The 12859-nt window shown below is 37.1% G+C and overlaps 1 protein-coding gene and 1 non-coding gene across 12 annotated transcripts in view; one reads left to right on the forward strand and one right to left on the reverse strand.

The window, feature by feature from the left end:
* The window catches only part of Ip6k1 (inositol hexakisphosphate kinase 1), a 66958-nt gene that overhangs the window by 24996 nt on the left and 29103 nt on the right, over positions 1–12859 (forward strand). Inside the window, exon 1 of one of the 11 annotated variants that reach the window (XM_058574895.1) lies at positions 7074–7132. The exons of 9 other annotated variants lie outside the window; for them this stretch is intronic. The gene's annotated coding sequence lies outside the window, so the exon portion shown is untranslated. Of the gene's footprint in view, positions 1–7073; positions 7133–12859 lie in introns of those variants that run through there. One more of the 11 variants, XM_058574898.1, reaches the window with a different exon arrangement.
* On the reverse strand, positions 7781–7853 carry Trnaa-cgc (transfer RNA alanine (anticodon CGC)). The gene has a single exon. It is a non-coding gene; the product is annotated as a tRNA-Ala (tRNA).

A 12859-nucleotide genomic window follows, 5' to 3' on the forward strand; every position in this document is an offset into this window, starting at 1 on the left:
GCTATTTAGGTTCCCTAAGATTCCATATGAATTTCTGGATGGATTTTTCAATTTCTGTTTAAAAAAATACTGTTGGAATTTTGATATTGTATTTGATCTATAAATCTCCTTGGGTGGTGTTATCATTTTAACCATTAGAAAATTTATCAACAAGGGATGTTTTTCCAATTATTTAGATCTTCAGTGTTTTTTTTTATTTTATTTTATTTTTTAAATACACGACAGCAGTGGAATGAATTACAATCCTTATTACATATATAGAGCACAGTTTTTCATATCTGTTATATAAAGTATGTTCACGTCAATTTATGCCTTTATATATGTACTTAGTTTTTTTTTGCATTACAGTTCTTAATACACACATACCCCAATTTTTCATATCTCTGTTTGTATATAAAGTATGTTGACACCCAATTCAAGTCTTCATATGTGTAACTTTGTATAATGATGTCCATTACACTCCACCATCCTTGCTAATCTCCTGCCTCTTCCCTTTCCCTCCCACCCCTCTTCCCTATCTAGATTAATCTAATCCTCGAATGCTCTCCCTCCTTACCCCACTATGAGTCAACCTCCTTATATTAGAGAAAACATTCAGCATTTGTTTTTTTTGGATTGGATAACTTCACTTAGCATTATCTTCTCCAGCGCCATCCATTTACCTGCAAATGCCATGATTTTGTTCTTTTTAATGCTGAGTAAAATTCCGTTGTGTATATATGCCACTTTTTTTTTTATCCATTCATCCACTGAAGGACATCTAGGTTGGCTCCACAGTTTAGCTATTGTAAATTGTGCTGCTATAAACATTAATGTGGCCGTGTCCCTGTAGTATGCAGTTTTTAAGTCCTTTGGAAAAGGACTTTGGAAAAGTCCTTTGGAAAAGTCTGAGAGGAATAGCTGGGCCAAATGATGGTTCCATTCCCAGATTGCCAAGGAATCTCCATGCTGCTTTCCAAATTGGCTGCACCAATTTGCAGTCCCACCAGCAATGTATGAGTGTACCTTTTTCCCCACATCTTTGCCAACACTTGTTGTTTGTCTTCGTAATAGCTCCATTCTGATTGGAGTGAGATGATATCTTAGAGTAGTTTTGATTTGCATTTCTCTGATTGCTAGAGATGATGAGCATTTTTTCATATATTTGTTGATTGATTGTATATACTCTTGTGAGAAGTGTCTGTTCAGGTCCTTGGCCCATTTGTTGATTGGGTTATTTGTTTTTTCGGTGTTTAGCTTTTTGAGTTTTTTTATATACCCTAGAGATTAGTGCTCTATCTGATGTGTGAGGGGTAAAAATTTGCTCCCAGGATGTAGGCTCTCTGTTCACCTCACAGATTGTTTCTTTTGCTGAGAGAAAACTTTTTAGTTTGAATCCATCCCATTTATTGATTCTTATTAAGGAAGTTGGGGCCTAATCCCACGTCATGAAGATTAGGGCTTACTTTTTCTTCTATTAGATGCAGAGTAAATTGTTTAATTCCTAGGTCCTTGATCCATTTTGAGTTGAGTTTTGTGCATGGAGAGAGATAGGGGTTTAATTTCATATTGTTGCATATGGATTTCCAGTTTTGATTGATTTTTATTTTATTCATTTATTTATATGAATCAAACCCAGTGTCTCACGTGCTAGGTGAGTCCTCTATCACTGAGCCATAGCTCCAGCCCCCTCTCTTTTATTCTTTTTTTTTTTTTTTAAAGGGTACTGGGGATTGAACTCAGGGGCACTCAATCACTGAGCCACATCCATAGCCCTATTTTATATTTTATTAGAGACAGGGTGTCACTGAGTTGCTTAGCGCCTTGCTTTTGCCGAGGCTAGCTTTGAACTTACGATCCTCCTGCCTTACTCAGCTTCCTGAGCTGCTGAGATTATAGGTGTGCCCCACTGCGCCTGGTTCTTTCTTTTATTTTTGAAGGCAACAGAATTCTTTTGATGATTTTTTTTTTTCCTTTTAGGACTCTAGATATGTTATCCTACTGCTTTCTGGAGATTTCTGGGGAGAAATTAATTGTTAATTTTATTGAGGAGCTCTGTACATAAGGAACCACTTCTGCTTTAAATATATTCTCTGAGTTGAGGTTGTAGCTCAGTCTAAGAGTGCTTGTCTACTATGTGTGAGGCCCTTGGTTCTATCCCCAGTACCATCAAAAACCAAAACAAACAGACAGAAAAAAACTGTCTGTTTTGGGCTTTCAACAATTTTATACTTTTGAAAAAATTTCTTTTGTGGTGTTGGGAATTGAACCTTGAACCTCATGCATGCTGGGTAAGCACTGTACCACTGAGCTATATTCACAGCCCTATAATATGTTTTTTATTTTATTTTTTTGATTTTTTAAGTAGTGTCTCTGAGTTTATCCTGCTTTGGGTTCATTGGGATTCTTAAATGCATGTTTCATATCTTTCCTCAGATTTGCAAAGTTCTTGAGTATTTTTTCAGATTTTTTTTTACTCCTTTCCCTCTTTATTCTCCTCTTGCAATTCCTATAATATGTATATTGGCATGTTTGATAGTGTCTACTTTAGTTAGCTTTGTGTCCCTGTGACCAAAATACCTGTCTATTAGAGCAGGAAAAGTTTATTTTGGCTCACAGTATCAGCTGTCTCAGTCCATAGATGGCCAACTTCATTGTTCTGGGCCCAAGGTAAGGCAGAACATCATGGGGAAAAGGCAGGATGGATAGAAGCTGTCCCCTTGTGGCAAAAAGGAAAGAGAGATTGAGGGGGAAGGGGGAATAGGCCACAGAGAATATGCACCCTTCTGGGGCATACCCCCAATGACCCACCTCCAGTAGCCGTGCTCCACTTGCTTTAGTTACCACACAGTCTCTTCAAACTGGAATGGACTAATTAAGTTACAACTCTCAAAATTGAATCATTTCACCTCTGAACATTCCTGTATCAGCTCAGGAGATTTGGGGAGACATCTCATATTCAAGCCATAACAGTGCCCTATAGGTCCTTCAGATTCTGTTTATTTGCCTCTCAGGAAGCAAGTGATATTTATGTTGTAGGTTTGATGATCTTTTGCTTTGCCTGTTTACATCTAGTATTGAATCCCTTTAATGAGTTTTTCATTTCAGTTATTTTACATTTCTGCTCCAGAATTTACTTGATTCCTCTTTTGTAAATTTTTTTTTAGAGAGAGAGAGGGAGAGAATTTTAATATTTATTTTTAGTTTTTCGGCGGACACAACATCTTTGTTTGTATGTGGTGCTGAGGATCGAACCTGGGCAGCACGCATGCCAGGTGAGCGCGCTACCACTTGAGTCACATCCCCAGCCCTTTTGTAAATTTTTTAAAAAATATTTTTTAGTTGTTAATGGACCTTTATTTTATTTATTTATATGTGGTGCTGAGAATCAAACCCAGAGCCTCACACATGCTAGGCAAGTGCTCTACCACTGCACTACAACTCCAGCCCATGTAAATTTTTTTTTAAATTTATTTTTTAGTTTAGTTGGACACAATACATTTATTTATTTATTTATTTGGTGCTGAGGATCGAACATGCTAGGCGAGCACTCTACTGCTGAGCCACAACCCCAGCCCCCTCTCTTTTGTAATTTTTATGTCTTTATTGATGTTCTCATTTTGTTCATACACCCTTTTCCTCATTTCTTATAGTTCTTTTTTCATGACTTTCTTTAGCTCATTGATGTGTTTAAAGCAGTTGATTTAATATCTTTGACTAATAATTCCAATGACTGCTTCCTTAAGGATTTCTTCTTTTTCTTTATTTCTTTCTCCTCCTCTTGGCTAAATGCTTTTCTCTTAAATCTGCAAGCCAGCTATGCATGTGGCGTACACTTGCAATCCCAGTGATTTATCAGGCAGGAGGATCACAAATTTGAGGTCAGTCTGGGCACTTTGACCCTGTCTCAAAAAAATAAATAAGTAAAAGGACACTCAGTGGTAGAGTGTCTATGGATTCAATTCCCAGTCCAAGATGGGGGAGAGCTGTGTGGTGAGGGAAAAGTCCCCAATAGAAAGGTGTGTGCAACCTGTTTCCCATTCCTCTTAGAGTTTGTTTACCTTGGTCCTGTCAGTTTTCTTCCATTGGTCTCAGCTTTTCTTTTAGTTGAGCTACTGTAGAAAAAAGGTGAAGAAAAGAAATCAGTATTTATCCGTTAAGCCAGAACCTAGACTGTGAGGGCAGGTCATTGTGGTATCTTTTTTTTTTTTTTTTCAGTTGTGCCTAAGCTTTTGTCTGCACCTGGCTAGGTACAAGAAATGAGTTCAGAAAGTACCCCAGTCTATATGACAGCAGTTAAATAGTTTTAAGTATTCTGTGATTTTGTGTTTATTTTGTTACTATTTATCCTGTCCTTCTACATGTGTGCTTTCTAGATTTGACCATACTTAGATTCCGGACTTGGCTGATTCAGGTATGGCTCATTTTTACTGACTAGTCACAGCACAGGTTTTCCTGTGGCTGCTTGTTAAAGCATACTTGTAAACAGAATATTTCAGGTGAGAAGGATGGGTACCTTTGTTTCTCCTTTCTTTTGGTTCTTTCATTTTGATTTTCCCTGTATCACTTTAGACCTCTCCCATTTCTGCTTTTTAAGACAGGGTCTCACTAAGTTGCCCAGGCTGGTCTTGCACTCTTGGGCTTAAGCCTTCCTCTTGCCTCAGTCTCCTGAGAAGCTGGTACTACAGGTGCATGTCACTGTATCCATCCTCCTTTCCTGAAATTCTGTCCTTGAATACCCTCTCCCTGACTTTGAAACACAGTTGAAATAGCTGTTTTTGAAAACATCTTTACTAAACAATATATCTCAGGAAACACAATTGTCTAATCTTTAGAAATCCAATAAAATAAAATCAGGAACAAGGGTCACTGGACTGTAGATTCCTTGCTTCACCTAATTTAATGCCATTCTGGCTGTTTCTTGATAGGCTGGCACATTTCAGAGTTTCTTTTCCTCCTAGCTCCTTATTCATCCTGGTGGCTTCAGGATGTTGTTCATTAGCTCCTGGGCTAGGACCTGGGAATGTTAAAACAGTCCTCTAATCCTAGTGATTTGGGAGGTTGACCAGGGGGATTGTGAGTTCAAAGCCAGTCTCAGCAACTTAATGAGGCTCTGTCTCAAAACATAAAAAAGCAGGGCTGGTGTTGTGGCTCAGCGGTAGAGTGCTCGCCTAGCATGTGCAAGGCCCTGGGTTCGATCCTCAGCACCACATAAAAATAAATAAATAAAATAAAGGTATTGGCAACTACAACTAAAATATAAATATTTTTAAAAATTGGGGAAATCCCTTAGAAATACATATTTAAAAAAAAATCATAAAAAGGGATAGGCTCAGTGGTTAAGTGCCCCTGGGTTAAATCCCAGGTATCAAAAACAAAAACAAAACCAAAACAAAAAATAATCCTTCATCTCTTATCTGGGAATAAATGGTAAAATAATTTCCATTACATCTTTTCTCTTTCTTGTTTCAAATCTCCCAGATTGTGCCAGGCTTCTATACATTCTTCTGATATCTTGGTAAGGGATGTGCCAGTCCCTGGGAGATTGGAAGGGCAGGCTCACATTGGCAGCCTTAGGTCAGGGACAGTTCCTACATTATCCTCCTCCTCAAAGGAGAGGTCTGTGAGTATCCGTTGGACATGGACCATGAGGTTGGGGGAAGGAGGACCGCCTTCTCATCCTCATAACGTGTGTGTGTGTGTGTGTGTGTGTGTTGGGGGGATTACTGAGAATTTAATCCAGGGCACTTTACCACTGAGCCCTTTATGTTTTTCATTTTGAAACAAGGTCTCATTAAGTTGCTGAGGCTGGCCTTGAAGTTGAACTCCTCCTGCCTCAGCCTCCTAAATCGCTGGGATTACAAGCCTGCACCACTGTGCCTGGCAAGAATAACTTTTATATCAGTATCTACAGTCTTATACGCAAAAGGCAAGAATGGACTTCAATTTAAGAAAGTATTAGGGCTGGGGTTGTGGCTCAACAGTAGAGCGCTCGCCTAGCATCTGCGAGACCCTGGGTTCAATCCTCAGCACCACATAAAAATAAGTAAATAAAATAAAGGTATTGTCCAACTACAACTAAAAAAGATAAATAAATAAATAAATAAATATATATACACACACACACACACACACACACATATATATATATATATGTATATATTTTTTTTTTTTAGAGCTGAAAAATACCATACCAGGTATGATGGATGATACACTGGCTGGCATTTACAGATTCAGGAGTGATCAGTGAACTCAGTAACACTCAAAATAAATTTAAGTTATGATTGAAAAATTGTGAACACTAAATAGTATAACGTAAATGTAATTAGCAACTCAAAGAGGGAGGAACAGAAAAATATTTGAAGGAATAATGAATGACTAAAAATATTCTAAACTGTTTTTTTTTATTTAATTTAATTTTTTTTATTAGCTACACATGACATTACAATGATCTTGGCAATTCATACATTTGAATCATTGGGGTATAATTTCTCATTTTTCTAATTGTACAGATTACAGAATCACACTGGTCATAGAGTCACCTATATACATACACAATCATAATGTCTATTCTATTCTGCTGCCCTTCCTATCCCCCCTATTTATTAAAAATTTATTTATTAAAAATTTTAATAAATTAGTATTTATTTTAAAAAACAAATATTAAAAAAAGCATTAGATTAAGTTCCCTTGGTTATATGCTTTTGAGAGCATACATACTTTCAGGTTTGTTTTTGTCTGTGAATTTTCCTGACTGTATCACTACTTATTTATTTCTGAAATTAATTAGAATTAATCTGTGGAGAGCCATCCTCACGCGTGACGGGGCGACTCCCGGTTTGGGTCTGAGGCTTCTGGCTGTGTCAGAATTTTCCCGGCCCTCTCCTGATGAGAGAACCCGTCCGTGTGGGGGTGTGACTGACCACTGACCCCAGGGGCCCAATCACTGACCCTGACCTTGGAGTGCGGCCCCCCCCTCAACCTTCATTGGATGGAATTCTCCCCTGAATTTCTTGTTCCCCAATAAAAGGCTACTCCCTGGCGTGCTGGCTCTCTCTCTCCTGCTAGCCCTGAGTAATCCTTGCTGCCCTACGGGTGGTTCGAGGTTGGAGCCAGAGAGGGGAGCCGTCTCGGACCTGGTCATAGGAAAAAGGTAACTGAGTCTGTGTGTTTTATTTCGATCTCTGCTAGCTAACTTTTATGCCAAGAACCTCATTAATGAAACCAATGCGCAGGCCGCATGGTGGATTAATCCTCATAAAATCAGGAGCTGTACAGCTGAAACTGTGTGTGTGTGTGTATGTGTGTTTCTGTCAGAGTGACTTAATAATTCTTTGTGGGGTGGGTTTTTTGTTTTGTTTTGTTTTTTGCTACCAGGCATTGAACCCACGGGCGCTTAATCTCACTGAGTCACATCTCTAGCCCTTTATTTATATTTTATATAGAGATAGGGTCTAACTTGCTTTAGGGCCTCACTAAGTTGCTGAGGCTGGCTTTGAACTTGCGATCCTCCTGCCTCAGCCTCCCAAGCTGCTGGGATTAAAGCCTGATCACTGTGCCTGGCTATTGTGTTCTTTCAGTTAGAATAATTTTGCTGTTTTTCCCTTGGATTGTATCAAACAGTAAAAAGCAAACCTAAGACCAAAAATCCCAAATACTGTTGTCATAATTTTATTTAGCATGAAGTGCCTGTAATTTCAGTATTTGGAAGCTGAGGCAGGAGGATTGCCAGTTCCAGACCAGCCTGAACAACCCAAATTTCTTTTATTTATTTATCTATTTATTTTTTATTTTTATTTTTTGGTGGTGCTGGGGATTGAACCCAGGGCCTTGTGCATGCGAGGCAAACACTCTACCAGCTGAGCTATATCTCCAGCTCACATTTCAAATTTCATTATTTTTTAAAGAACATGATACTTGCCAGGTTGGTGGCACACACCTGTAATCCCAGAGGCTTTGGAGGCTGAGGCAGGAGGATCGAGAGTTCAAAGCCAGCCTCAGCAAAATTGAGAGGCTAAGCAACTCAGTGAGACCTTGTCTCTAAGTAAAATACAAAATAGAGCTGGGATGTGACTCAGTGGTCAAGTGCCCTGGGTTCAATCCCTGGTACATTAAAAAAAAAAAAAAAAAAAAGTACACGATACTTTTAGCACTTAAAGTGGATGTATTTAGTTTACTTAGTTTTTGTTGTTCTTGGCAGTCCTAGGGATCAAATCCAGGGCTTTGTGCATGCTATACAAGCATTCTACCACTGAAATATATCCCCGGCCCTGATATATTTAGAAAGATAATAGAAATACTGGATTTATAGACCAATTTTTTAATGAGATTTTGAGGAAATTTGCAAAAATACCTGTGAAATATGAAGGTACTAAGAAAGCTTCACTTACTAAAAAGATTGCTTATCAAACCCAGGTGAGACTATAAAAATATGTTGGCCGAGGAATTTAGAATTTTGACCAAGCTTCTTAGAGTGCTTGCCTTTTGAGTGTGTCTGTACCTGCTTGACTAAAGAATGTGGTGACTAGATATTGTCTTAGAATTGCTGTGGGGACAGTACTTTCCTAGTTTAATAGTGTTGACTTTGTTCACTACCATATCTGATAGCAGTCTCATTCTTTGCCAAGACTTTTTCTTCATTGCCACTTTATGGGCTTGCTGTATTGTTGAATTAAAACATAAACCAAAAAATTATATTATATCTCCTAAATTAGGTTCAACATGTTCTTTGATCTGGTTCATTGTTTGTAGTTGAGACTGTTTGTCTCCCTGATTTCTTGCAGCCTTGTTTCTCTTTTATATCATTGAAAAAAAGAACTCTTCTTTATGGTTTCTTTTTTCTTCCAAATTTTGTTTAGGTTTTTGTTGTTGTTGCTTTTCTTATCTAGGTACATTTAATCTTGTTTTTCTTTTATATGTCAAATCTTTTTTAGAGTCAAAAAAGAATTTTATGTTCCCTTTATTTGCTGATTTGGAATTTTGTGACATGGCCAACATCCTTTGTTCTTTGTAAAGCCACATTACCTCTTTGTTCTAGCTTTGGTAGGCCTAGATTAGAAGTTTATAAACATTTTTGGTTTACAACCCTAAAAATTAAAAAAAGGGGGAGGCCTTGTTCCTTCATGAACATTTTTCCTGTTACGTATTTGTCCTACTCTCTCTATATATCTGTTTTGTACTTCATAAATATACATATATTCATTTATTCAGCCATATTTATTGTGTGCCTGTACTGTACCAGGTACTGTTCTTGTCACTTAAAATAATATATAGTGAACAAAATAGACAAGGACCCTTATCTTCATGGAGCTGACATCATAATAATAAATAGTGGACATCAACAGTAACTAATGTGTATCAAGTCCAAAGTATACTGAAGAAAATTAAAGAGTGGTGCTTGAGATCAAGTGAAGAGTTATAACAATTTCTTCTTACCTCTCACGGGACTGTGATGGTATTCATAGCACACATTGGAAGCTTGGTAGTAGTGTTCTTTCCCTGTTGTTTGCTGTTTGTTGACACCACGCTTTTAGTACTAATAGAGGTTTTGTTTTGTTTTGATTAAATGTAAATTCAAAGAATAATATCAATACACTTGACACAGATTTTTAAGTGTGTATATTTTATCATATTTGTTTCAAACTCCCCCCTTCCTCCAGGGATTGAATCTATGGGTGTTTTACCACTGAGCTACAGCCCTAGTCCTTTTTATTTTTTGAAACAAGGTCTAACTAAATTGCTGAGGCTGGCCTTGAACTTGTGATACTCCTGCCTCAGCCTTCCACGCTGCTATAGGCATGTGCCACCATGCTAGGCTTTTTAAAAAATAAAAAATTATTGATATAGCTAATATTTTTGTTTTTTCCTGGATACCAGTTCCTTTCCTTCTCTAAAGTTGGTGCATATCATTGTTATCAATATATAGGTAAATGTGTTTGAATATTCATGTATACTATTTTTTTTAAATATATTTTTTAGTTGTAGATGGACACAATACCTTAATTTTATTTATTTATTTTTATGTGGTGCTGAGGATCGAACCCAGTGCCTCACATATGCCAGGTGAGCACTCCACTCCAGCCCCATATATACCATTTTTGTATATTAAAAACCACCGTGAGGGTGGGGTTGTGGCTCAGTGGTGAAACACTTGCCTAGCACGTGTGGGGCACTGGATTCAATCCCCAGCAACACATGAAATAACTAATGAACAAAATAAAAGTATTGTGTCCATCTACAATTAAAAATATTTTTAAAAATCTAAATGACATCATACTAGAAATGATTTTTTTTTTTTAAATATTAGGGATTAAACCTAGGGCCTCATACGTGCTAGACAAAGGCTGTGCCACTGAGCTACATCCTTAGTCCTTTTTGTTTTGAGATTGGTCTTGTTAAATTGCCAAGGCTGGCCTTGAGCTTGCAATACTCCTGCTTTAGCCTCCCATGTAGCTGAGAGTACAGGCATATGCCACCATGCCCTGCACAAATACCATTTTTTAGCTTGCATCTCCAGTTTGGTTTCAAATTTTATTTATGTTGACATACATGGATCAGTGATTCAATACTGTGAACTTTATGATTACACCTGTTTATCCATTTTCCCTTTGATGTAGTACATTTTAAGCGGTTTCCCATTTTTCTTTTACAACAGTGTGCAGTAAACATACTTGAACTTGATATCTTAGGTATGTACTGGGTTGTGGCAGTTGTGTCTTTAGTTTTGGATTGCTGAAAACAATGGAGAGGAGATATTTCTCCCTGACTGGCCAGTGTTTGTTATGTCTTAACTTTTTTTTTTCCTTTGCCAGCATGAGTTAAAACGGCTCCTTATTTTAATTTGCATTTCTCTGATTACTTGTAAAGGGGTACATGTTTATTGGCCAGCTTCTCTTTTATGAATTGACTTTTTCCATTATCTTCTTTTGTAATTCTCTCTTACAAAGAATAATTTTAATGTGGTTGGTGGTAGGAATGTGGATTTTAAGTGAGCATAAGGATCTTTTGGGATGATAGACGTGTTTTAAAATTGGATTGTGGGGATGATTGTACAACTTTGTAAATGTATTAAAAGTCATTTCACTGTCCACTGAAAGTGAGTGAATTTTGTAGTATATAAATTTATCTCAATAAAAGATGTTAACATTTAAATAATTTTAACACAGTCTGATTTGCCAGAGCTTTCCATTTTGGTTTGTGTGTCCTATGTCTTGTTTATGGAATTTTCTCTAATGTTGTCAAAAGGCATTACATTTTCCTAATTACCCTAAAGTAAGTTTTATTTGTACATTACATTCCTTTGTATGTTGGGAAATTATTACTGTTGGAAGTAGTCCAATTTTCTAGCTCCATTTGTGACATAAATGATCTTTTTCTGGTTGATGAAATGGGGTTTTAAATACCACCTCAGTTTATACACACCATTCCCAATATTTGTTGAATCTCTTTGCTTGTCTTCCAAAATGTCACGCTGGTTTTTGTTTTTTGAGGTGTTGGGGATTAAAACCTGGCAAGGATTTTACCACTGAGCTATGCCCCCATCCTTCACCCACTGTTTTTAAGTCATGAGACCCTGAATTCAGTCTTCAACACTGCAAAAGAAAGGAAAATCCTCTTGGATTTTAATTGAAATTACATTGTATTTCAATATTGAGTGTTCCTTCACACAGATGTCTTCTTTTAGATCCTTCAGAAACATTTTATTGTTGGGTCTAGATTATTTTTCAAGAAATTACAGCGAGGTGCAGGGGCTGTAATCCCAGCAACTCTGGAGGCAGAGGTAGGAGAATCTCGAGTTAAAAGCCAGGTTCAGGCATTTAGAGAAGGTCTTAGCCACTCCATGAGACCCTATCTCAAGATACAAAATAGAGCTGGGGATGTGGTGCAGTGGACGAGTCCCCTTGAGTTCAATCCCTGGTGGGCCCCCCAACACCACCCCCTGCCAAAAAAAAAATAATAATAAATTAAAGCCAGTGGCTTGGAAGACTGAGGCAGGAGGTTTGCAAGTTGAAAGTCAGCCTCGCAATTTAGCAAGGCTCTAAAGCAACTTAACAAAACCTTGTTTCTAAATAAAAAATTTAAAAAAGTGCTAGGGATGTGACTCAGTGATTAAGTGCCCCTGGATTCAATTCCCAGTATCAAAAAAAAAAAAAAAAAAAGAAAGAAAGAAAAAGAAAAAAAATTACAGATATTGTATGTAGTTTTGGTTGCTGTTGTGAATGGGATATATTTAAATGGCTTTCATTTCTAATTTATAGATATATAGAGAGGGGATGCTGTTAACTTATAGTAACATTTCACAAATCAGTGTGCATAACTTAGTGAATATTTATAGTATATAACAATGTCACGTGTGCCTCCTCTCAATCAGTATTTTACCTAGAGTACTACTGTTGTTTTGAATTTTGTATAAGTAGAATTATACTACATGACCTGATGTCTAGAATATTTTCTTTTTTTAATATTTATTTTTTAGTTTTAGGTGGACACAATATCTTTATTTTATTTTTATGTGGTGCTGAGAATCAAACCCAGTGCCTCACGCATGTTAGGCGAGCGTGCTACCACTTGAGCCACATCCTCAGCCCCTAGAATATTTTCTTGCTACATCATGCCATGCGTGAGGTTTTATTTTGTACATTTAGTTCCTTAATATGATTGGAAATTAGTGGAGTATTGTTGGAGGTCGTAATGTAATTTTATACATTAAAGATTCAGTTTTCTAGCTTAATTTACAGTAACATTTCAAAGATTCATCTGTATTGGGTAGTGGCAGTAGTTGATTCCTTTTCATTTTTTTTTAAAGTATTCCACTATATGTATTAAAAAAATATATATATATATATACACACACACACACACACACACACATACATACATA

Source organism: Marmota monax, unplaced genomic scaffold (assembly GCF_021218885.2).
Source record: "Marmota monax isolate L192 unplaced genomic scaffold, Marmota_monax_Labrador192_F-V1.1 WCK01_AAM20220418_F8-fsc00022, whole genome shotgun sequence".
In the NCBI taxonomy this organism is placed as follows: Eukaryota; Metazoa; Chordata; class Mammalia; order Rodentia; family Sciuridae; genus Marmota; species Marmota monax.